The sequence below is a fragment of the Hyla sarda genome, chromosome 2, assembly GCF_029499605.1.
Source record: "Hyla sarda isolate aHylSar1 chromosome 2, aHylSar1.hap1, whole genome shotgun sequence".
Classification (NCBI taxonomy): domain Eukaryota; kingdom Metazoa; phylum Chordata; class Amphibia; order Anura; family Hylidae; genus Hyla; species Hyla sarda.
In genome coordinates this window covers 333,389,786-333,412,749 of record NC_079190.1, presented here as the reverse complement: position 1 = coordinate 333,412,749, position 22,964 = coordinate 333,389,786, and the positions used below count along the sequence as shown (strand labels likewise).

At 43.7% G+C, this 22,964-nt stretch overlaps 1 protein-coding gene across 2 annotated transcripts in view; it reads right to left on the bottom strand.

Annotated features, from left to right (window-relative positions):
- LOC130356436 (polymeric immunoglobulin receptor-like) overlaps nt 1-15,681 on the bottom strand; it is a 93,966-nt gene extending 78,285 nt beyond the window's left edge. Inside the window, exon 1 of one of the 2 annotated variants that reach the window (XM_056557989.1) lies at nt 15,588-15,681. The gene's annotated coding sequence lies outside the window, so the exon portion shown is untranslated. Of the gene's footprint in view, nt 1-4,616; nt 4,675-15,587 lie in introns of those variants that run through there. The other variant, XM_056557988.1, reaches the window with a different exon arrangement.
- Nucleotides 15,682-22,964: the final 7,283 nt, after the last annotated feature.

Here is a 22,964-nt window from a genome sequence, read left to right as displayed (position 1 = left end):
TTCTTTGGCCCCAAGAAGAGGGGGAGACCCAAGGGGGGGGGTACTGTTACGCCGAGCGCTCCGGGTCCCCGTTCCTCCCCGGAGCGCTCGCCTCATCTTCGTTGTTGCAGCGCCCCGGTCAGATCCACTGACCGGGTGCGCTGCGGGTCCGCCTTCAGCCGGGATGCGATTCGCGATGCGGATAGCGCCCGCTCGCGATGCGCACCCCGGCCCCCGTACCTGACTCGCTCTCCCTCGGTCCTGTCCCGGCGCGCGCGGCCCCGCTCCCTAGGGCGCGCGCGCGCCGGGTCTCTGCGATTTAAAGGGCCAGTGCACCAATGATGGTGCCTGGCCCAATCTTCCCAATTAGCTTAATTGGCTCCCACCTGTGCACTTCCCTATATCACCTCACTTCCCCTGCACTCCCTTGCCGGATCTTGTTGCCTTAGTGCCTAGTGAAAGCGTTCCCTAGTCTGTTCCTAGTCCGTGTTCCTGACCTCCTGCCGTTGCCCCTGACTACGATCCTTGCCGCCTGCCCCCGACCTTCTGCTACGTCCGACCTTGCTTCTGCCTACTCCATTGTACCGCGCCTATCTTCAGCATCTTCAGCAGCCAGAGAGGTGAGCCGTTGCTAGTGGATACGACCTGGTCACTACCGCCGCAGCAAGACCATCCCGCTTTGCGGCGGGCTCTGGTGAAAACCTGTAGTGGCTTAGAACCGGTCCACTAGCGCGGTCCTCGCCATCCCTCTCTGGCACAGAGGATCCACTACCTGCCAGCCGGCATCGTGACAGGGGCTTCCTAAATGCGACATGCCCCCCGAGCAAAATTTGCTCTCAAAAAGCCAAATATGACTCCTTCTCTTCTGAGCATTGTAGTTCGCCCATAGTGCGCTTCAGGTGAACTAATGGGGTACCTCCATACTCAGAAGAGATGGGGTTACAAATTTTGGGGGGTATTTACTGCTATTAACCCTTGCAAAAATGTGAAATTTGGGGGGGAAACACACATTTTAGTGAAAAAAAATGTTTTTTTACTTATGCAAAAGTCGTGAAACCCCTGTGGGGTATTAAGGCTCACTTTATTCCTTGTTACGTTCTTCAAGGGGTCTAGTTTCCAAAATGGTATGCCATGTGGGTATTTTTTGCTGTCCTGGCACCATAGGGGCTTCCTAAATGAGACATGCCCCGGAGCAAAATTTGCTCTCAAAAAGCCAAATATCACTCCTTCTCTTCTGAGCATTGTAGTTCGCCCGTAGTGCACTTCAGGTCAACTTATGGGGTACCGCCATACTCAGAAGAGATGAGGTTACAAATTTTGGGGGGTATTTTCTGCTATTAACCCTTGCATAAATGTGAAATTTGGGGGGAAACACACATTTTAGTGAAATTTTTTTAACATTTTTGAAATGAAACACCTGTGGGTTATTAAGGCTCACTTTATTCCTTGTTACGTTCCTCAAGGGGTCTAGTTTCCAAAATGGTATGCCATGTGGGTATTTTTTCCTGTTCTGGCACCATAGGGGCTTCCTAAATGCAACATGCCCCCCAAAAACCATTTCAGAAAAACGTACTCTCCAAAATCCCCTCGTCGCTCCTTCGCTTCTGAGCCCTCTACTGCGCCCGCCGAACAATTTACATAGACATATGAGGTATGTGAGAGAAATTGGGCTACAAGTATAAGTATACATTTTCTCCTTTTACCCCTTGTAAAAATTCGAAAATTGGGTCTACATGAACATGCAAGTGTAAAAAATGAAGATTGTGAATTTTCTCCTTCACTTTGCTGCTATTCCTGTGAAACACCTAAAGGGTTAAAACGCTGACTGAATGTCATTTTGAATACTTTGGGGGTGCAGTTTTTATAATGGGGTCATTTATGGGGTATTTCTAAGATGAAGACCCTTCAAATCCACTTCAAACCTGAACTGGTCCATGAAAAATTGTGATTTTGGAAATTTTGTGAAAAATTGGAAAATTGCTGCTGAACTTTGAAGCCCTCTGGTGTCTTCCAAAAGTAAAAACTCGTAAATTTTATGATGCAAACATAAAGTGGACATATTGCATATGTGAATAAAAAAAATTATTTGGAATATCCATTTTCCTTACAAGGAGAGAGCTTCAAAGTTAGAAAAATGCTAAATTTTCAATTTTTTCATCAAATTTGGGAATTTTTCACTAAGAAACGATGCAAGTATCGACAAAATTTTACCAATAACATAAAGTAAAATATGTCACGAAAAAACAATTTCGGAATCAGAATGATAGGTAAAAGCGTCTTAGAGTTATTAATGCTTAAAGTGACAGTGGTCAGATGTTCAAAAAACGCTCTGGTCCTTAGGTGTAAAATGGCCTGGTCCTTAAGGGGTTAAGAAGTTATACTTTTGACTGGTACTTATCATTGTCACAATCTAAAAAGTGGCCTAAGGTCGTTGTCAAAACAACATTAACCTCTTTAAAGTTATAGCTTAATTGTTACAGCACTGTTTAACTTAAGTTCTAAAATGATCAGGGATCCAAACTGCCTGAAGTGTATTATAAATGCAGCGCTACTGTGCTGGTTAGTGTGATCTTATGTTCTTTTATCCAGACACCGTAGAACCAGTCCGGCACCGCACACCAGACAAAAGCTTCTATGTATTGCGAGAATTATGTTCTTTTATTTTAACAAAATCTGTCTGAGCCTTTTAAGGTGAACTATTGACCACCAGGGACGTGCACAGACATTTTGGGGGGGCAGGGGCTAATATAAAAAAAAAAAAAAAGCCACTTCTTATAATTATTTCTATAAATGCCCACATAATGATGCCAGACTGCCCAGGACACTCATAGGAGGAACATCAAAAGGGCTGGGGCTCAAGCCCCCTTTCTAGTCAACCTGTGCACGTCCCTGTTGACCACCATTTTACACATTGAACTGTAATATCTGCAATGGGGACTTCTTTTTCTTAAAAAATGACTCCAGCATGTACCCAGTGGCATAAAATCACATAACACTGGGCCTTGTGATGAAGAAGGGGGCTGTGGAGACAGAGCTTTGTTTTGCAATGCATAGTTATATATGGTAGGACGCAGGTAAAGCGGCACCCCGTACGGGCATTTAAATGTCAACTTTGAAATGAACGTAATCTTGAAAGATTACTATAGTGCGGTGGTGCAAAATTGTCATTTAAAAAATATATTCCAAATAAGCCTCACAAGCCTATACCTTTCTTAATACTTTACAAGCAGCTAATAGGCATTGCATATTGTAAGTTTACAAGTCAAGGTGAAGAAAATGTTATGCTACTTCATGCAATGTAAAGTAAAGGACAGTGGTCTCCAACCTGCGGACCTTCAGATGTTGCAAAACTACAACTCCCAGCATGCCCGGACAGCCGCTGGCTGTCCGGGCATGCTGGGAGTTGTAGTTTGGCAACATCTGGAGGTCCACAGGTTGAAGACCACTGGTATTGGAGGTTATACTCATGTGTCCCCGCCGCTCTGGACCGTCACCGCTCGTCACCGCTGCCCTGGATGTCGCCCTCCATCGCTGTCGCCACGTCCCCGGGGTGTCCCCGACACTCCGGGAAGGTCTCTTCTGCCTGGAAACGTCGCTCTCTGTCGCCGCCATCACGTCGCTACGCACGCCGCTCCTATTGGATGACGGGACGGCATGTGCGGCGACGTGATGACGACAAAGGAGAGCGCCGGCGATGCAGAGGATCCCGAGGGGTACGCTACGGAGCCCCGAGGACAGGTAAGTGACAATCACCAGAGCACACGGGGCACCGTAAACGGTTATCCGGCGGCAGCTGAAGCAGTCTGCGCTGCCGGATAGCCGTTTATGGGATGGCCCCGACATACAAAAGCATCGTATGTTGCTGCTGCCTTCAACATGCGATGGCCTCTGAGAAGCCATCGGATGTTGAAATGATCGTATGTCGGGGCCATAGACTTTGATCAATTTTCACAAAAGAAAAATCACCTCAGAACTTGCTGAAGGATGTCATTTTTTTAAGGTATGAAATAGCGTTTTTTTCTTTTTTACCATTTGCACAAAATTTTTGCGCCTTTTCAAATAAGGCGCAGTTAATAAATCTCATCCACTGCATTGTCAAGAATGAAGCACTGCACTTCACAGTCACTTTTACCAAAGTTGTCTATTGAAATGGCACAAATTTTTGGGTGCACCAAATTTCAGCCAATGAAATGTCAGGAAGGCAGTGATAAATCTCCCTCTAAAGGCCTAACGGTAAGCTGAATGGGGTTTGCAGATATCTATGCACATTCTGCCAAAACAACCACATTCAAACAATGACAGATATTTCTGCAATAATCTGCAGCATGTGAATATACCCTAGCTTACACAGCAACATAAGGGTGCTTTATGCTTTATCATCGGCTCACAAAACTGTACAAAAAAAAATCCCTGTGTGAAACCAGCCCATGGGAATAAATTCTGCAAATAAAACTTTGGCAAATCCTTCCCTCAAACACGAAGTCAGGACAACATATGGCAATAATAGAAAAGTAAACAAAGTGAAAGAAACAGGTGCATACAGAATGACAATAAAAAGTTCTAAAATAAAAAAAAAGCTATACTATGCGTATAATGATCAATACATAATAACATGGCAAAGATACCTATTTACTTACAAGGGACACTTGTTTTCTGTTTCCCAGAAGAACAGGGTGATTGTTACTTGCCTCCTATCTGTTCACCATGCACTGTCCTGTCTGCTCTGAGAAGTGAAAGTGCATCAGGTCCTTTTCTTTCCTCAAGTGTGCCCAGGTACGCCTTCTTCATAATGCCACTCATAGGTACACAAAGCTATGTCTTCTGCCTATTCACCCAACAATGCAGTTTTAGGTTTTGCTTTATGTGTGATTTGTAACATTTGGGCTGCTGTTCACAGAAATTCCATTCTGCATATAGTTGGTCATCTGAGATCACATGGGCTTTTGTTACCAGACTGAATGTCACCTTATTAGTTTAAAGAAGAAGAAAAGGGAGACACAAAATCTCTCACAAGTCATTTGATTGAACCCCTTTACAAAATACAGGGGGTGGTAATATATCACCTATTAGAGCCAGATACTGCAAAGTTTTTTTTTCTAATCTGTTTCTATTTTCTGAGTGCAATTTGTTTATTTTACCTTTTGTATACTATTATGGGGCCTTCCATCCTTCTTCAGCTGTTTTAACAGCATTTAGTCATATGCTTTATAGAAGGACCCATGGACCATAGACAATAATAGACTGAACTTGAAGCAATCCCATTGAAATGAATTAAAGATGCTACTTGGCATGCTCTGTGACCTTTTCAGAGATCATTCTACAGGGAGGGGATGTTGATGTTTTTGCAGTGAATGGTGGTGGTGTCACCTTTCACTGTACTGTCTGTGCATAAAAGAAAGGAATTACTGGGAAATGTTCTGCACAGAACAGGAAGTCTCAGTTTAGCTTTGGAAACTGCAAGATTTCATGACTATTATAAAATATATATAGTAAAAGGGAAAATTAGAAAAACATCAACAAAAATGTACCTAAAAATGCAGGCATACCATCCCTACTGGGGACCACAGTGGAGTTTAAGGGTATGTTCACACTGAGGAATTGGCAAGGAATTCTCACTTTAAAATTCTGCTGCAGAATTTTTTTTTTCACGTGGAATTTGCGCAGAGTTTGTGTGGAATTTGCGCGAAAATTGCACGGAATTGACACGGAATTCCCTGCAGATTTTCCACGCGGAATGCAAATTCCGCACAAAAACACGATCGCCGGGAAAAAAAATTACATTGCGGTCTATGGGGATTTACACGCTGATTCTGCATGACGAAAGAACATGTTCATGTGGAAATTCCTCAGTGTGAACTGAGGAGCGGAATTCAAATCAAATCAATGGGGATTGGCACTGCTGAATGAATTGGAGAGGAATAAGTGAGCGGAATTACTCGTGGAAATTCCTCTATAATTCCTCAGTGTGAACATACCCTAAAAATTAAGCATTCCCACTTACTTAACCAAGGGGAGCGGACAGATGTAGTTCCCCTAGTGGCGGTTCACTTCCAATTATTCTTTCAACTGTGTGCCTCCATCTATTTGTCTTAATCTTGCTTCTTTCTCAAGTCCTTCTTTGGCAAATGGAATTCTACAAAGAACTCAATTCTAATATTCACTTGCCCTATTTATTGTACATGTTATTCAAAAACATACATAAAAAATAAACATAAAAGTAATACGAGTTGCCTCCTTCCTCAGGGAATAATGCTATACTGAAGCCACGCTACCTTTGTACTAAATCCCTCCTCCTAAGAAACAGAAATGACATGTTTATAAAACACTCCTTAAAACCAACTTAATAAAACAACAAAAATAAGAAAGAAACCTCAATTCACATGTACATTATACACCTTCAAGTGTCTCATTCTTGTATCTGCGCTATGGGGATGATGGTTAGCAATTCAGGGTCTGCATTATGGGCTATGGCAAAATGCCGGGACACGCTATGTTTTGGATAACAATGTTTAATATTGAATCTAATAATAATAATACATCTCCTTAGGGTCTGTGACATCCTCCCCACATATTGTATCCCACACAGACATTGTAGGACATATATGACAAACTCACTACTACTAAATGGGAATTTATTTCTATAACCTCTCCTGTAGATTTATTCACAATTGATTTTGTTCTCTATTTTATATTTTTGCATGTGCCGCATTTTTTATTTCCACATTTAAACACCCCCTTATATGTACTTTTATATTTATCCTTATTTTAGTTTTTAGTACCTTATTTTATCTAAATTAGGATAAGAGGGAGCAATCTGCTGGGCTATAGCTCTGGCTCGTTTTTTTAAGAAAGGGATCATGCTCCAGTATTATTCTAATGTTTTGTAATCATTTTTTCTATTTCTTTTGCATTCTGAGAAAAACAAGTGATAAAAGCTCCTCCATAATTCTCACCTTTCTTCTGCATCTTCTTACTTACATTTTTCCCTAATCCCTGATTCCTTATCTGTTTTTTTTCTTACAATACTACCTGCTTTCCGTTTCGCTCCTTTTATAATTTACATAGGGTAGTTTTTCTCCTTAAACCTTTCTTCTATTATTTTTGCCTGAGCTTCAGACTTCACTTCTTGAGAACAATTTCTCCTTATTCTTGATAGTTAATTTTCCAACTCTTCAGATGATCACTAGAGAAATGTAAATACTCATTGGCATCTACTGATTTAAAGTGTGTCTGTGCATGTAAAATATTATTCTTATTATAAATTTCTAAATCTAAAAACGTGATCTGTTCTTTGCTGATTGTTTCAGTGAATTGTAAACCCCAGTCATTTTCATTTAAATTTTTTTTTTAAAATTCATAAAACTCTCCACATTCCCTTGCCAAATCATGATTAGCTCATCTATGTACCTTCTAAAAAAAAAAAAAAAAATTGTATGCAGTTTAAAAGTGCTTTCTTCTATATACAACGTTTCAAATGCCCCCATATGCATATTGTCACGATGCCGGCTGGCAGGTAGTGGATCCTCTGTGCCAGAGAGGGATTGGCGTGGACCGTGCTAGTGGATCGGTTCTAAGTCACTACTGGTTTTCACCAGAGCCCGCCGCAAAGCGGGATGGTCTTGCTGCGGCGGTAGTGACCAGGTCGTATCCACTAGCAACGGCTCAACCTCTCTGACTGCTGAAGATAGGCGCGGTACAAGGGAGTAGACAGAAGCAAGGTCGGACGTAGCAGAAGGTCGGGGCAGGCAGCAAGGATCGTAGTCAGGGGCAACGGCAGGAGGTCTGGAACACAGGCTAGGAACACACAAGGAAACGCTTTCACTGGCACAATGGCAACAAGATCCGGCGAGGGAGTGAAGGGGAAGTGAGGTATAAATAGGGAGTGCACAGGTGAACACACTAATTGGAACCACTGCGCCAATCAGCGGCGCAGTGGCCCTTTAAATCGCAGAGACCCGGCGCGCGCGCGCCCTAGGGAGCGGGGCCGCGCGCGCCGGGACAGAACAGACGGAGAGCGAGTCAGGTACGGGAGCCGGGATGCGCATCGCGAGCGGGCGCTACCCGCATCGCGAATCGCATCCCGGCTGGAGATGGTATCGCAGCGCACCGGGTCAGTGGAGCTGCCCAGAGCGCTGCGGTAGCGAGAGAGAAGCGAGCGCTCCGGGGAGGAGTGGGGACCCGGAGCGCTCGGCGTAACAGTACCCCCCCCCTTGGGTCTCCCCCTCTTCTTAGAGCCTGAGAACCTGAGGAGCAGACTTTTGTCTAGGATGTTGTCCTCAGGTTCCCAGGATCTCTCTTCAGGTCCACAGCCCTCCCAATCCACTAAAAAGAACCTTTTTCCTCTGACCGTCTTGGAGGCCAGTATCTCTTTCACTGAGAAGACGTCAGAAGAACCGGAGACAGGAGTGGGAGAAACTAATTTGGGAGAGAAACGGTTGATGATGAGTGGTTTAAGAAGAGAGACATGAAAGGCATTAGGAATACGGAGAGAAGGAGGAAGAAGAAGTTTGTAAGAGACAGGATTAATTTGGCACAAGACTTTGAAAGGACCAAGATAGCGTGGACCCAGTTTGTAACTGGGGACACGAAAGCGGACATATTTAGCGGAGAGCCATACCTTGTCTCCGGGAGCAAAAATGGGGGGAGCTCTTCTTTTCTTATCGGCAAACTTTTTCATGCGAGATGAAGCCTGTAAAAGAGAATCTTGGGTCTCTTTCCATATGGTGGAAAGATCACGAGTCACTTCATCTACAGCGGGCAAACCAGAGGGCAAGGGAGTAGGGAGGGGGGGAAGAGGGTGACGGCCGTACACCACGAAAAATGGGGATTTGGAGGAAGATTCAGAGACTCTAAAGTTATACGAGAATTCGGCCCATGGTAGAAGATCTGCCCAATCATCCTGGCGGGAGGAAACAAAATGTCGTAAAAAATCACCCAAGACCTGGTTAATTCTTTCTACTTGTCCATTGGATTGAGGATGATATGCAGAAGAAAAGTTTAATTTAATCTTGAGTTGTTTACAGAGAGCCCTCCAGAATTTTGACACGAATTGGACGCCTCTATCCGAGACTATCTGTGTGGGCAACCCGTGAAGACGAAAAATGTGTACAAAAAATTGTTTAGCCAACTGAGGCGCTGAAGGAAGACCAGGAAGAGGGATGAAATGTGCCATCTTGGAGAATCGATCAACGACCACCCAAACAACAGTGTTGCCACGGGATGGGGGTAGGTCTGTAATAAAATCCATACCAATCAGAGACCAAGGCTGTTCGGGGACAGGCAGAGGATGAAGAAAACCAGCGGGCTTCTGGCGAGGAGTCTTATCCCGGGCACAGACAGTGCAGGCTCGCACAAAGTCCACGACATCCGTCTCCAGAGTCGGCCACCAATAGAAGCGAGAGATGAGTTGCACAGATTTCTTGATGCCCGCATGGCCTGCGAGATGGGAGGAGTGACCCCATTTGAGGATTCCGAGGCGTTGGCGTGGAGTGACGAAGGTCTTCCCTGGAGGAGTTTGCCTGATGGAGGCTGGAGAAGTGGAAATCAGGCAGTCAGGAGGAATGATGTGTTGCGGAGAGAGTTCAACTTCCGAGGCATCCGAGGAACGAGAGAGAGCATCGGCCCTAATGTTCTTATCGGCAGACCGAAAGTGAATTTCAAAATTAAATCGGGCAAAGAACAGAGACCACCTGGCCTGGCGAGGATTCAGCCGTTGGGCAGACTGGAGATAGGAGAGGTTCTTGTGATCGGTGTAAATAATAACTGGAAATCTTGATCCCTCCAGCAGATGCCTCCATTCCTCAAGTGCTAATTTAATGGCTAGAAGCTCTCGATCCCCGATGGAGTAGTTCCTTTCCGCCGGAGAGAAGGTCCTAGAAAAAAAACCACAAGTAACAGCATGCCCGGAAGAATTTTTTTGTAGAAGGACCGCTCCAGCTCCTACAGAGGAGGCATCAACCTCCAATAGGAAGGGTTTAGATGGGTCAGGTCTGGAGAGCACAGGAGCCGAAGAAAAGGCAGACTTGAGCCGTTTAAAGGCGTCTTCCGCTTGAGGAGGCCAAGACTTGGGATTGGCATTTTTTTTGGTTAAAGCCACGATAGGGGCCACAACGGTAGAAAAATGTGGAATAAATTGCCTGTAATAATTGGCGAACCCCAAAAAACGTTGGATAGCACGGAGTCCGGAGGGGCGTGGCCAATCTAAGACGGCAGAGAGTTTGTCTGGATCCATTTGTAGTCCTTGGCCAGAGACCAAGTATCCTAGGAAAGGAAGAGATTGGCATTCAAACAGACATTTCTCTATCTTGGCATAAAGTTGATTGTCACGAAGTCTCTGAAGAACCATACGGACATGCTGGCGGTGTTCTTCTAGATTGGCAGAAAAAATCAGGATATCGTCCAGATATACAACAACACAGGAGTATAAGAGATCACGAAAAATTTCATTAACAAAGTCTTGGAAGACGGCAGGGGCGTTGCACAGGCCAAAGGGCATGACCAGATACTCAAAGTGTCCATCTCTAGTGTTAAATGCCGTTTTCCATTCATCCCCCTCTCTGATGCGGATGAGATTATAAGCACCTCTTAAGTCCAGTTTGGTAAAGATGTGGGCACCTTGGAGGCGATCAAAGAGTTCAGAGATGAGGGGTAGGGGGTAGCGGTTCTTTACCGTGATTTTATTAAGACCGCGGTAGTCAATGCAAGGACGTAGAGAGCCATCTTTTTTGGACACAAAGAAAAATCCGGCTCCGGCAGGAGAGGAGGATTTACGGATAAAGCCTTTTTTTAAATTTTCCTGGATGTACTCCGACATAGCAAGAGTCTCTGGGGCGGACAGAGGATAGATTCTGCCCCGGGGTGGAGTAGTGCCCGGGAGGAGGTCAATAGGACAATCATAAGGCCTGTGAGGAGGTAGAGTCTCAGCTTGTTTTTTGCAAAAAACATCCGCAAAGTCCATATAGGCCTTAGGGAGACCGGTTACAGGGGGAACCACAGAGTCACGGCAAGGGGTACTGGGAACCGGTTTTAGGCAGTCCTTGAAACAAGAGGGCCCCCAACTCTTGATCTCCCCAGTGGACCAATCCAGGGTTGGGGAATGGAGTTGAAGCCAGGGTAGTCCAAGGAGGATTTCGGAAGTGCAATTGGGGAGGACCAAAAATTCAATCTTCTCGTGATGAGGTCCGATGCACATTAGAAGGGGCTCCGTGCGGAGACGTATGGTACAGTCCAATCTTTCATTGTTTACACAATTGATGTAGAGGGGTCTGGCGAGACTGGTCACTGGGATGTTGAACCTGTTGACGAGAGAGGCCAAAATAAAATTTCCTGCAGATCCGGAATCCAAGAAGGCCATAGTAGAGAAGGAGAAGGCAGAGGCAGATATCCGCACAGGCACAGTAAGACGTGGAGAAGCAGAGTAGACATCAAGGACTGTCTCACCTTTGTGCGGAGTCAGCGTACGTCTTTCCAGGCGGGGAGGACGGATAGGACAATCCTTCAGGAAGTGTTCGGTACTGGCACAGTACAGGCAGAGATTCTCCATGCGGCGTCGTGTCCTCTCTTGAGGTGTCAGGCGAGACCGGTCGACCTGCATAGCCTCCACGGCGGGAGGCACAGGAACGGATTGCAGGGGACCAGAGGAGAGAGGAGCCGGGGAGAAAAAATGCCTTGTGCGAACAAAGTCCATATCCTGGCGGAGCTCCTGACGCCTTTCGGAAAAACGCATGTCAATGCGAGTGGCAAGATGGATGAGTTCATGTAGGTTAGCAGGGATTTCTCGTGCGGCCAGAACATCTTTAATGTTGCTGGATAGGCCTTTTTTAAAGGTCGCGCAGAGGGCCTCATTATTCCAGGATAATTCTGAAGCAAGAGTACGGAATTGTACGGCGTACTCGCCAACGGAAGAATTACCCTGGACCAGGTTCAACAGGGCAGTCTCAGCAGAAGAGGCTCGGGCAGGTTCCTCAAAGACACTTCGAATTTCCGAGAAGAAGGAGTGTATAGAGGCAGTGACGGGGTCATTGCGGTCCCAGAGCGGTGTGGCCCATGACAGAGCTTTTCCAGACAAAAGGCTGACTACGAAAGCCACCTTAGACCTTTCAGTAGGAAACTGGTCCGACATCATCTCCAAGTGCAGGGAACATTGGGAAAGAAAGCCACGGCAGAATTTAGAGTCCCCATCAAATTTATCCGGCAAGGATAGTCGTAGACCAGAAGCGGCCACTCGCTGCGGAGGAGGTGCAGGAGCTGGCGGAGGAGATGATTGCTGAAGCTGTGGTAGTAGCTGCTGTAGCATCACGGTCAGTTGAGACAGCTGTTGGCCTTGTTGCGCTATCTGTTGTGACTGCTGGGCGACCACCGTGGTGAGGTCGGCGACAACTGGCAGAGGAACTTCAGCGGGATCCATGGCCGGATCTACTGTCACGATGCCGGCTGGCAGGTAGTGGATCCTCTGTGCCAGAGAGGGATTGGCGTGGACCGTGCTAGTGGATCGGTTCTAAGTCACTACTGGTTTTCACCAGAGCCCGCCGCAAAGCGGGATGGTCTTGCTGCGGCGGTAGTGACCAGGTCGTATCCACTAGCAACGGCTCAACCTCTCTGACTGCTGAAGATAGGCGCGGTACAAGGGAGTAGACAGAAGCAAGGTCGGACGTAGCAGAAGGTCGGGGCAGGCAGCAAGGATCGTAGTCAGGGGCAACGGCAGGAGGTCTGGAACACAGGCTAGGAACACACAAGGAAACGCTTTCACTGGCACAATGGCAACAAGATCCGGCGAGGGAGTGAAGGGGAAGTGAGGTATAAATAGGGAGTGCACAGGTGAACACACTAATTGGAACCACTGCGCCAATCAGCGGCGCAGTGGCCCTTTAAATCGCAGAGACCCGGCGCGCGCGCGCCCTAGGGAGCGGGGCCGCGCGCGCCGGGACAGAACAGACGGAGAGCGAGTCAGGTACGGGAGCCGGGATGCGCATCGCGAGCGGGCGCTACCCGCATCGCGAATCGCATCCCGGCTGGAGATGGTATCGCAGCGCACCGGGTCAGTGGAGCTGCCCGGAGCGCTGCGGTAGCGAGAGAGAAGCGAGCGCTCCGGGGAGGAGCGGGGACCCGGAGCGCTCGGCGTAACACATATTTACAAAAACTGACAGGCATTTGGTGCCCATCGCTGTACCTCTGTGTAGTATAAAAATTCTTCATTGAAAATAAAATAATTATTACTTAAAATAAATTTTAAACTCTCTATCAAAAAATTATTTTGTCATTTGGGCATCAGCAGAACCTCTTGTAAGATTTCCGCTATAACTCTCATCCCTTCTTCTGAGGTATATTTGAAAACAAGGATACAACATCCAACGTGGCTAGCCACATCTCTTCTTTCCACTCAATTTCTTGCAGCTCTGCTAAAAGTTGACCCGAGTCCCAGAGATAGGAGGATAGCGAAGTCACATACGGCTGGAGTATTCTGTCAACATATTAACCTAAGTGACTTGTAAGTGAATCCACCCCTGCAATTATTGGTCTTCCAGGGGAATGCAAAGGATTTTTTTGTATTCTCTGTAAAATATGGGATCACTGGGTTACTTACTAATAAATAATCTTTCTGCATTTTACTTAAAACGCAGAAAGATTATTTATTAGTAAGTAACCCAGCGTTCCTATATTTTTATATTTTACCTTCTTGAAAGAGGCAGGATTCAGAAAAACACCTGGAGGCACACAGTGGGACGAGTTATCGGAAGTGAACCGGCACGAGGGGAGCTACATCTGTCCGCTCCCCTCGGTAAAGTAAGTGAATACTTTTGGACTCCACTGTGGTCCCCACTGTTTCCTATTAAGATCTAGGAATGTTTTTTTCTTTTTTTGCTATGTTCCTGCCCCTGACAGATGGGACTATTCTTGTGGACTATTAACCAGAGGTTTAATTTTGGCAAGCATGTAGCATTAGAGGTGCAGAAGGTTTTTTTTTTTGCAGCTGTTGCAGCTGGAGCCCGAGGAGGTAATTTTAATTTGCCCCATGTCAGGACACCAGTACTAAAAATAAAGTATGAGGGGTCCAGTTATAAATTTTGCTTTGCGGCTAGGAGATTAAAGTTATCCTTCTGTCTCCAGCCCTCAACTCAATTTTAGTGAAAGAGAAAACAAGGGTTCCCCCAGTGCAATATGTTTCCTGATATTAAGGCAGTAAATTAAAACTTACAGGCTACTACACTTGTAAACTCTATTTCTCACTGTAGTTGTTCTTTAAGTATTAGATATTATATCCCACTTTAATGATATGCCTGTGCTACAGGCAGAACATATCACTGATAAGGGGCCCAAGGTTCTGTATGGATATATTCATACAGCAGAAAGTCAAGACATACTCTCATATTTCTGATGCAGAATTTCCCTGTGCATTGTGTTGAGTTTGTCTTGGTTTTAGATGATGATCATACACTGGGGCTAATGCACATCCTGGCTGCCAGATGCAGTTTCCGGGTGAAAACAGGTTATTAAGTGACATGTTTTTTTTTTGTTGTTGTTTGTTTGTTTTTTATTTTAATGCTAAGATATATATTTTGTTGAAAATCATAGGCCATTGCATTGGAGCACATTTAATTTTGCTAATTAGTGTACATAGATTTGTTTGTAGTTGCCATTGAGCTAAGGGCATACGAAATACAGATTCTAATAGCTTTCATTATTAAATGCTCTTTTGGGTATACCCATGAAGTTAGCGCCCCCCCCCCCCCCCCCCCCCCTTAGTGGTAGCTACAGTCATAATTGTTTCATTTAACTCAGAGGAAAGCAGAGCACTTATTGCCCTGCTTCCTACTTCCAACTAGTCTTGGCAGGTACAGCCCATTCAACCAATTACTGACTTCAGATGGGCCACCACTCAGGCCATTGATAAGCTGAGCTTTCGTCTCTACCAAAACAAATCCGTTTCAGGAGTAAGAAGAAGAGTGACATGTGGGGGACCAGAAGACCTCCCAGGAGGAGCTGCATGTGACTTAGGTAGGTGAATATGCTTTCTTTTATGGCACCTTCAGCATTAAAAATAGTATATATCTATTTTCCGTGTACATCAATACTGAAAAAATGACAACAAATTTTGCTACAGACAGATTTTTGGCAACTGTTCATTTGTAATTGTATTTATTTATTTTTTTACAGTAAAGTTTCTTAAAAATATTTTAGTGGTACTTAGCAAATACAAAATTTAGATTTATCTGTTAATAATTATGTAATTCTACAGAGAGTTTAGTAAAGTTGAATAGTAAGATATTGTAGCCTATGGAAACCTTTAACAAAGCATTTTTTTTAATTCTTGATTGTACTTACTATAGTCAAAAAAAAATACTAAATAAATAACATTTTCTCCATAAGTCTTTATTAAAAATCCTGCTTACTTTTGCTTGTACAGCTTGTACAACATGCTGTGTAACCTCTAGTTTCTCTGTATACTTGTACAGTGGTCTTTCAACTTACAATGGCCTCATGTTACAATATTTTCACCATATAATGAAATGGTTAAAACATCTGAATTACTAGATTGCATGCACTGACTGGCTGTCTGGTGGCGTCCCCTACAGTACAGGGAGGTACTACATGTTATGTCCTATTTTTACCTGTGCCAGGGTAAGCTGCTCCTCCTTGTATCTGCTGTACTTTCTCATTGCAGCCTTTCTTACTTCAATATTTCTCCCCTGTCCACTATCTGAGCTGATCTATAAACTCTCCCCTACTTTTATCTCTAACACTGGGAGAACAGAAACTCCAAAAGAGGTTAGTCAGACTCTGACCAACTTATATAATCTTTGTCTAATTAGCAGCTCAATGGAAGGAAATTTCCATTGGAGACTGCTGTATATAAAAAGTTGTTTAATTTTGCATTAAGGGAACAAATGAACAATAACAAAAAATAGTGTAAATGTGTTCACCCTCCTTTGGGCTTTTTCTATTGGCAAACCCTTTAAAGAATCAGACTACATGTGATGCACAAGTGATTTCAGCATGCAGCAATTTCTGCTTTCCAGTATAACACTCCGCTAGAGATTATGCTGACTAGACTGCTAGACTACTTATTTCTACTTAAAGGGGTTCCTCTTAGAAAACAATAAAATAACCCAAAATATGTTGCATAATATTTAAAGAGTGTTGAGCAAAATATTTTTTTTCCCAGAAACTGTTACTCTTGTGTTGTGTCTGGTATTACACCTTTTTACTGTACATGAATGGTATTGTTTATACAAAACTACAACAAATGGTATTTGCTTTTAAGGGGACCTGTCAACATGAAAATGCTATGTAGTCTATCAGTATTAAGTTATAGAGCTGAGCAGATTGATAGATATCTTTGTAGGAAAAAAATCATTTTTTTCTGCTCCTCCTGCACTTTCATGTGCTGTTGATAAAGCTGTGGTGTCCACAAGGAGGATGGGAGTAGTAGTGCAGAGCACGTTGGGGTATATGTACACCTAGCAGCCTATGAGGTCTAAGCCTATGGGATCACAATAGCTTTGTAATCTGAATGAGCCCTCTTTATGCTCCCGTTGTCTCTTGTTGACTTTTGTAATTGGGGGTCTGCACAGTAACGGAACTCTTAAACTCAGGGTACACTGTGGAGTGTCTGGGTGTTGGTGTACCTGTAATCATAGGTTTGAAAGACTTGAACCACACACAGATGTAAACTTAAATCAAAAATAAAACTTTACGAACCCCTCTGTGCACACCAATACAACATATACAGACTCCTTATATCACAGGGTAGTGATAAGTTTACATTAAGCCTTTAGCTTCAGTGTATACAGTTTGGGCATAATCCCCTTTCATAGTCATAAGATTAACACTACTGAGAGGGGTCTTCACTTGCCCCACTGCGAGGTATGCGTAGAAGACTTCACAAACTATTACCTGTGTTATGATTTCCTATCGTAGGGTGCAAGGTAAAAAAAAAAAAGGTTGTAAGACACTGACCAGATGCCTGCAAAGAGTCTGGGGAAAGCAGATAGGTCCTTTTATGCCTTACATTGTTTCTGACTTGAAATTATTTGTTATACCTGATACCCCATTCAGCATTCACTGGAGACAGTTCATGGGTAATAAACCTCCTAAACACCACAAGATGCCATGCTTTACCATGACAGACCCAGAGATGACTAAACTTGGTAAACAACTTGAACAGGATGACACAGGATGAACAGGAAGAGCCAGGGCTATATGCTTACTGTACAATAGGCTTTGCTTGCAGGGACACACACTTAAAAGGACTAGACTAGTTTAGACTGGTTTTGGCCCTGTGGAAAGAGAGGGCTGGACTTGGAAACGTCTCCCTTCCAAACATTATAAAGGCTTCTGAGCAGAAGCCTTCTTGAGAACGGATCAATTTTTTCAACCATTGGTGGCAGTACAAAGAAAGTTAACCTTTATATGACTATGACTTAAAGGGGTACTCTGGTGGAAAACTTTTTTTTTTCTTTTAAATCAACTGGTGCCAGAAAGTTAAACAGATATGTAAATGGCTTCTATTAAAAATCTTAATTCTTCCAGTACTTATTAGCTGCTGAATACTACAGAGGACATTCTTTTCTTTTTAGAACACAGAGCTCTCTGCTGACATCATGAGCACAGTGCTCTCTGCTGACAGCTCTGTCCATTTTAGGTACTGTCCAGAGCAGCATATGTTTGCTATGGGGATTTTCTCCTACTCTGGACAGAGATGTCAGCAGAGAGCACTGTGCTCGTAATCTCAGCAGAGAGTTCTGTGTTCCAAAAAGAAAATAATTTCCTCTGTAGTGTTCAGCAGCTAATAAGTACTGGAAGTATTAAGATTTTGTAATATAAATAATTTACAAATCTGTTTAACTTTCTGGCACCAGTTGATTGAAAAGCACCAGTTGATTGAAAAAAAAAAAAAAGTTTTCCACCGAAGTACCCCTTTAACACCTTAGTGTTTAACACCTTAATGGGTTTAACTAGATAGACTCACTCTACAGCTGCATTACAGTCTCTATTTCTCAGCAACTGGTAGATGGGTACTGGGACACTGTAATGTGACAGGTTCCCTTTAATATTAATACACCAGATTGGCTTTTAATATGTAGTCAGGTGCTCATCAGATATGTACAACAAATAATTAATAAATAAATAATAAGTAATACATTGCAGTCTGTTTCTAATGTACAGTTCTGTAAAATCTTGACAAATGAAAAGTTTGTATCTTTTATCTGTAAAAATGGATATAGCTTATTTATTGAATGAGTAAGGTAAGTTTTGGAAATCTATCAGTTGTATGTGCTGCTAAGACCTGCAGACACCAATGGATAGATGTTAGGGTACAAAATAAAATTGTATCTTTCATGAGGGCAGTTATATGGGCATTGTTATGAACTATATATATATATATATATATATATATATATATATATATATATATATGTTGTAGTACTTATGTATTACAACATATCTCTAATATACATCAATACTTTTTTTTGTGTTTAAAATATTGTATCTTCTATTTGAAATCTGGCCGCTAGGGGTCTCCCTCCTAGTTGCCGGCTGCAGCCTGCTGTGATGTCACAGCTGAATTCGGACCTATCCTGGCAGGGCAATCGGTCCAAATTCAGTCAGCCTGCGCTCGCTCCCTGCCTGTCAATCAGACAGGCGAGAGCGAGAGCTGTGAATGCTGGGGCTGCGTGCATTGGCTCACACGCAGCCCACCCTCGGCAGGGATATCTTTCATGGTGTGAGGTGGAAATTTGCGCCTTGTGCAGACTTGCGTCCGCTCCTCCCCTCAGCGCTCCAAAAAATTCCGAAACTAAAGCTGGGTGAGAGGGCAGAGCAAGGGAGAGCAGGGGAAGAGAGGAGGTACACACACCCCTCATTTCCCCTCTAACTGCTCAGCCTTCAGAGGTTGCAAGTCTGCACGGGAGAAAGAAAACAGAGCAGGGGAGAGAGGACATACACGTCTCCCTCATCTCCTCCCTGAGCTCTGCCTGTGTTCACTGAATGGAACAGGATGACAAAGTGCACGGGCTGGGGATTTATAGACTGCAGGGGCTGGGGAATAAATCTCTGACTAGGGATGATTTCTATGTTGACGATGCTACTATATTCCTCCTCCCTGGGTACCACATGAACTGCTAAACAGGGAGGAGGAGACCCCGTCAGTGAATTTTGTAGCGAGGTCTGGTTGCCTGAAAACCTGGTCAAAGACAAGAAGAGTATACCAGAAGTGTGAATGCAAAGGTTGTTGGTATAAAGGAAAGTATCTACAGTTGATGAAAAAAACTGAGGCAGTACTAGAAATCTTACCCTAAAATTGTACCTGTCATTTGCAAGTAGTCACAGTTCATGTGGAGCCCAGTGATGTGAACAACTTAAATTCATTGGAAGAGAATTTATTTTCTCAATGAAAAGTACATGTTTATTGTTCTTAGTTATTTATTGTATTATGTTGTATGATGTTTGGAAAAGGCTGTACTGTGAAAGAGGTAGTGTTCCAACAAAAATTCTGAAATTGAACTGTATTGGCCACACAGTGGTCAAGAACCACATTTTACTAGCATTTAGTAGCATGCACATCTGTATGTCTATAGCCCTGACTGGTCTGAAGGAACTCCTTGAGAAAGTAGGGCCTACCAACAGTAAGGATATATGGAGATGCCAGGACCATCATATACTGTATAAAATGCCAGTGAAACCCTGTAAAATATATCTTGATAGGTTAACCTGTGGTAGAGGGTAGCCTCTAAGAGATCCATAGTGACAGTTTCTGTTCTGGCAAGACCAGTTAGCCATCTTAAGTGTAAATTTTTGACCATAGTGACAGTTTTTGTTCTGGCAAGACCAGTTAGCCATTTTTAGAGGACATTTTGGACCATTTATTGTGTGATACATGATTCTTTTGTAAGAGACTGCAAGAGAAAATATTCAGTCGGTGTTCTGCTACTGTTCATCTGTTCAAAAACATTTACCCACCAAGTGTGAGAGAAACCAGTTAGCATATTGTACCATTTAAATGCTCCACTCTGCATCTGGTCCCCTTTCCTCCACATGTGCAATAGCATGGCCACAGGTGGTATGATGCTCAGTGGAGCTCCATTCTGCAGTGGAGGAGGCTTTACTATGATACATCATCATGAATTCAGGGCTTAGGAACGCCCTTATGCACCAAGCTCCTTTATTGGCATATACTGAATAACGAGCAATATGGACAAACGGAGGCAGGAAGAGAAGAACAGTAAGTAAGTAAGTATCATTTTCTTCAGTGTTAGTTTCATTAGCAGTTCATCACATTTGCACTTGTGCTACAGTACACAGTAAGTAAAAAGTTGCTTGTGACTCATTGGAAAAATACAGCGGAACTTCTGGTCACTATGTAAACTTTATAGTACATTACAGCTTGACGGGCTTACGAATATGTTGAGCCAGTTTGCTTATGTAATGTGTTCCTTATTTAGGATGCCTCCAGACCTCCACTACGCATCCCTACCTCAGCTTACACAGATATTGTTTGATAATGGTCCGATGAGGAATGAAATGTTGCTTGCATCTACTTGGCTGGACAATATAAATATTGCTATCCCATTTTCAGAATGGAATACATGACTACATACAATAACTTTAAAGGGGTACTCCGCCCCTAGACATCTTATCCCCTATCTAAAGGATAGGGGATAAGATGTCTGATCGCAGGGGTCCTGCTGCTGACGACCTCATGATCTTCCTGCTGCACCCGTAATTCGTTTAGAGCATCTGGTGCAGTGCCGGAGGCTCGTGACATCACGGTTACGCCCGCTCATGACTTCATGGCCACGCCCTTCAATGCAAGTCTACAGGAGGGGACGTGATGGCATTGAGGGGGCGTGGCCATGATGTCACGAGCATCCGCCCCGCATCACCAGTCATCCGGCATGGAGTGTAGTTCGCTCCTTGCACTGGATGTCTTGGGTACTGCAGGTAAGATTGCGGGGGTCCCCAGCGGTGGGATCCTTTGGATAGGTGATAAGATGTATAGGGGCGGAGTACCCCTTTAACCAACAGGAGCAAACCGGACATCAGTCATTTTTTAGCCTCCACTTATAATGTAGACTTTTTTACCAATGCTATTGAAGAAGAGAGCACTGAACTTTCTATTGTAACTGTATTTGTATAGATCTGATTTCGGTTTTATGGCCATGCTAACTACCAGTGTAAATATCATCGTATTTCAGGGTGGAATATCTTCTCACCTGATCTACAGGAAACAGAGACTCCAGTAAATTGTACAATGCGTCTTCTGTTAAACAAAGCTCAGGGGATGGAACAATACAGCAAGAGTACCTTGCGCAATTATTTGAAATATGGTATGAACGTCAAATGCCAAAATGTCTCTATTATTGCCTTAAATTGTTGAAACCCCGCCATGAAATGCCATAAATAACAGGTGCTGGTTTGTTTCTCCATGTATGATAGCAGGTGTAGTTATGCAGAATATCAAATAGAGATCTGACCCACAATGTTATTATCCAGATATAGATATACAGTAGGAAATGTTTCCAAAATGATTCACTTATCCAATATCACTCTGATATGTAACATTCAATCACTTCTTGTATTTAAATTATTACAAAAAATGACCCTGCTAATATAGTAATAAAGTTTTACAATGAGCCCATTGTCAGGAGACGTGACTCTGAATGCTAGTCTCCAGCTAAATGACAGTGGGTATATAGGTGGCAGATTTCTGGGTGGGAATACAGAGTAATACAGACACCACTAATTTGGAATTGTAAGTAACTGAATTGGTGTGGGATAACCAAAGGTGGTAAGTCTGCAAAGGCTGTGGACTTTACCAGTCATATATTAACCTTAAGGACCCAGTCATTTTGGCCTTAATGGGGTACTCCGTTGAAAACATCTTATCCCCTATCCAAAGGGGTGAGACCCCCACAATCTCCTGGCCAGCAGTGGCGGCATCCGGAAAAATGAAAGCTGGAAAATGGAAGCTTGCAGCTTCCGCATTTGTGATTTCACGCCACGCCCCCTTCATTTATGTCTATTGGTGGGGGAGTGACGGCCAGTACATAGCCATCACTCCTCCTCCCATAGACATGAATGGAGAGGGCGTGGTGGCTGGCATTGCCAGTCATCGGACACGGAGCAGAGTTCACCCCATGCACCAAATGACAGGGCTGCCACAGGGAAGGTCACAGGGTTCACCAGCAGTGGTATCCTGGGGATCTAACATCTTATCCTCTATCCTTTGGATAGGGGATAAGATGTTTTCAGAAGAGTACCCCTTTAAAGACACAGCCAATTGAGGGCCTGTTTTTTGCATGACCAATTGTACTTTGTAATGACATCACTCATTTTACCATAAAACGTACGGAAAACTCAAAAATATATTATTTGTGTAAGGAAAATAAAAAGAATTTTGGAGGGTTTCGTTTTCACGCTTGACACTTTATGGTAAAAATTACATGTTTTCTTTATTTTTGTGTTTTTTTTTGGGGGGGGGGGGGGTTTGGTGTCACTTTTGCATAGCTGTGAAAATTTGATAGCATTTTATTATTTTTCCTTTTTTTTACCCTTACGCCATTCACCATACGGGGTTATTTACATTAGATGTTGATAGTTCAGACATTTATGCATGCTGCAATACCAAATATGTTTGAAATGTTTACACTTTTTGGGGTAAAAAGTGAAAAAGGGTCAGTTTACATTTTTTATTGTAGGAGAAGCTTTTTCATATATATTTTTTTTTTATTCTTTTCACACTTTTCATGTCCCCATAGGGGACTATTTATAGCAATCATTAGATTGCATATACTATTCAGTGCTATGCATAGTCATAGCACTGATCAGTATTATTGGCGATCTTCTTCTCTGGTCTACTCGATGTCAGACCAGATAAGAAGACTCCGGGAGAGAGGCGAAGGCAGGTGAGGGGACCTCTGGGGGCCATCTTGGATGATCGGATCCCCGCAGCCTTGCCAAGGGCGTTCTGATCATCCATTCAAAGT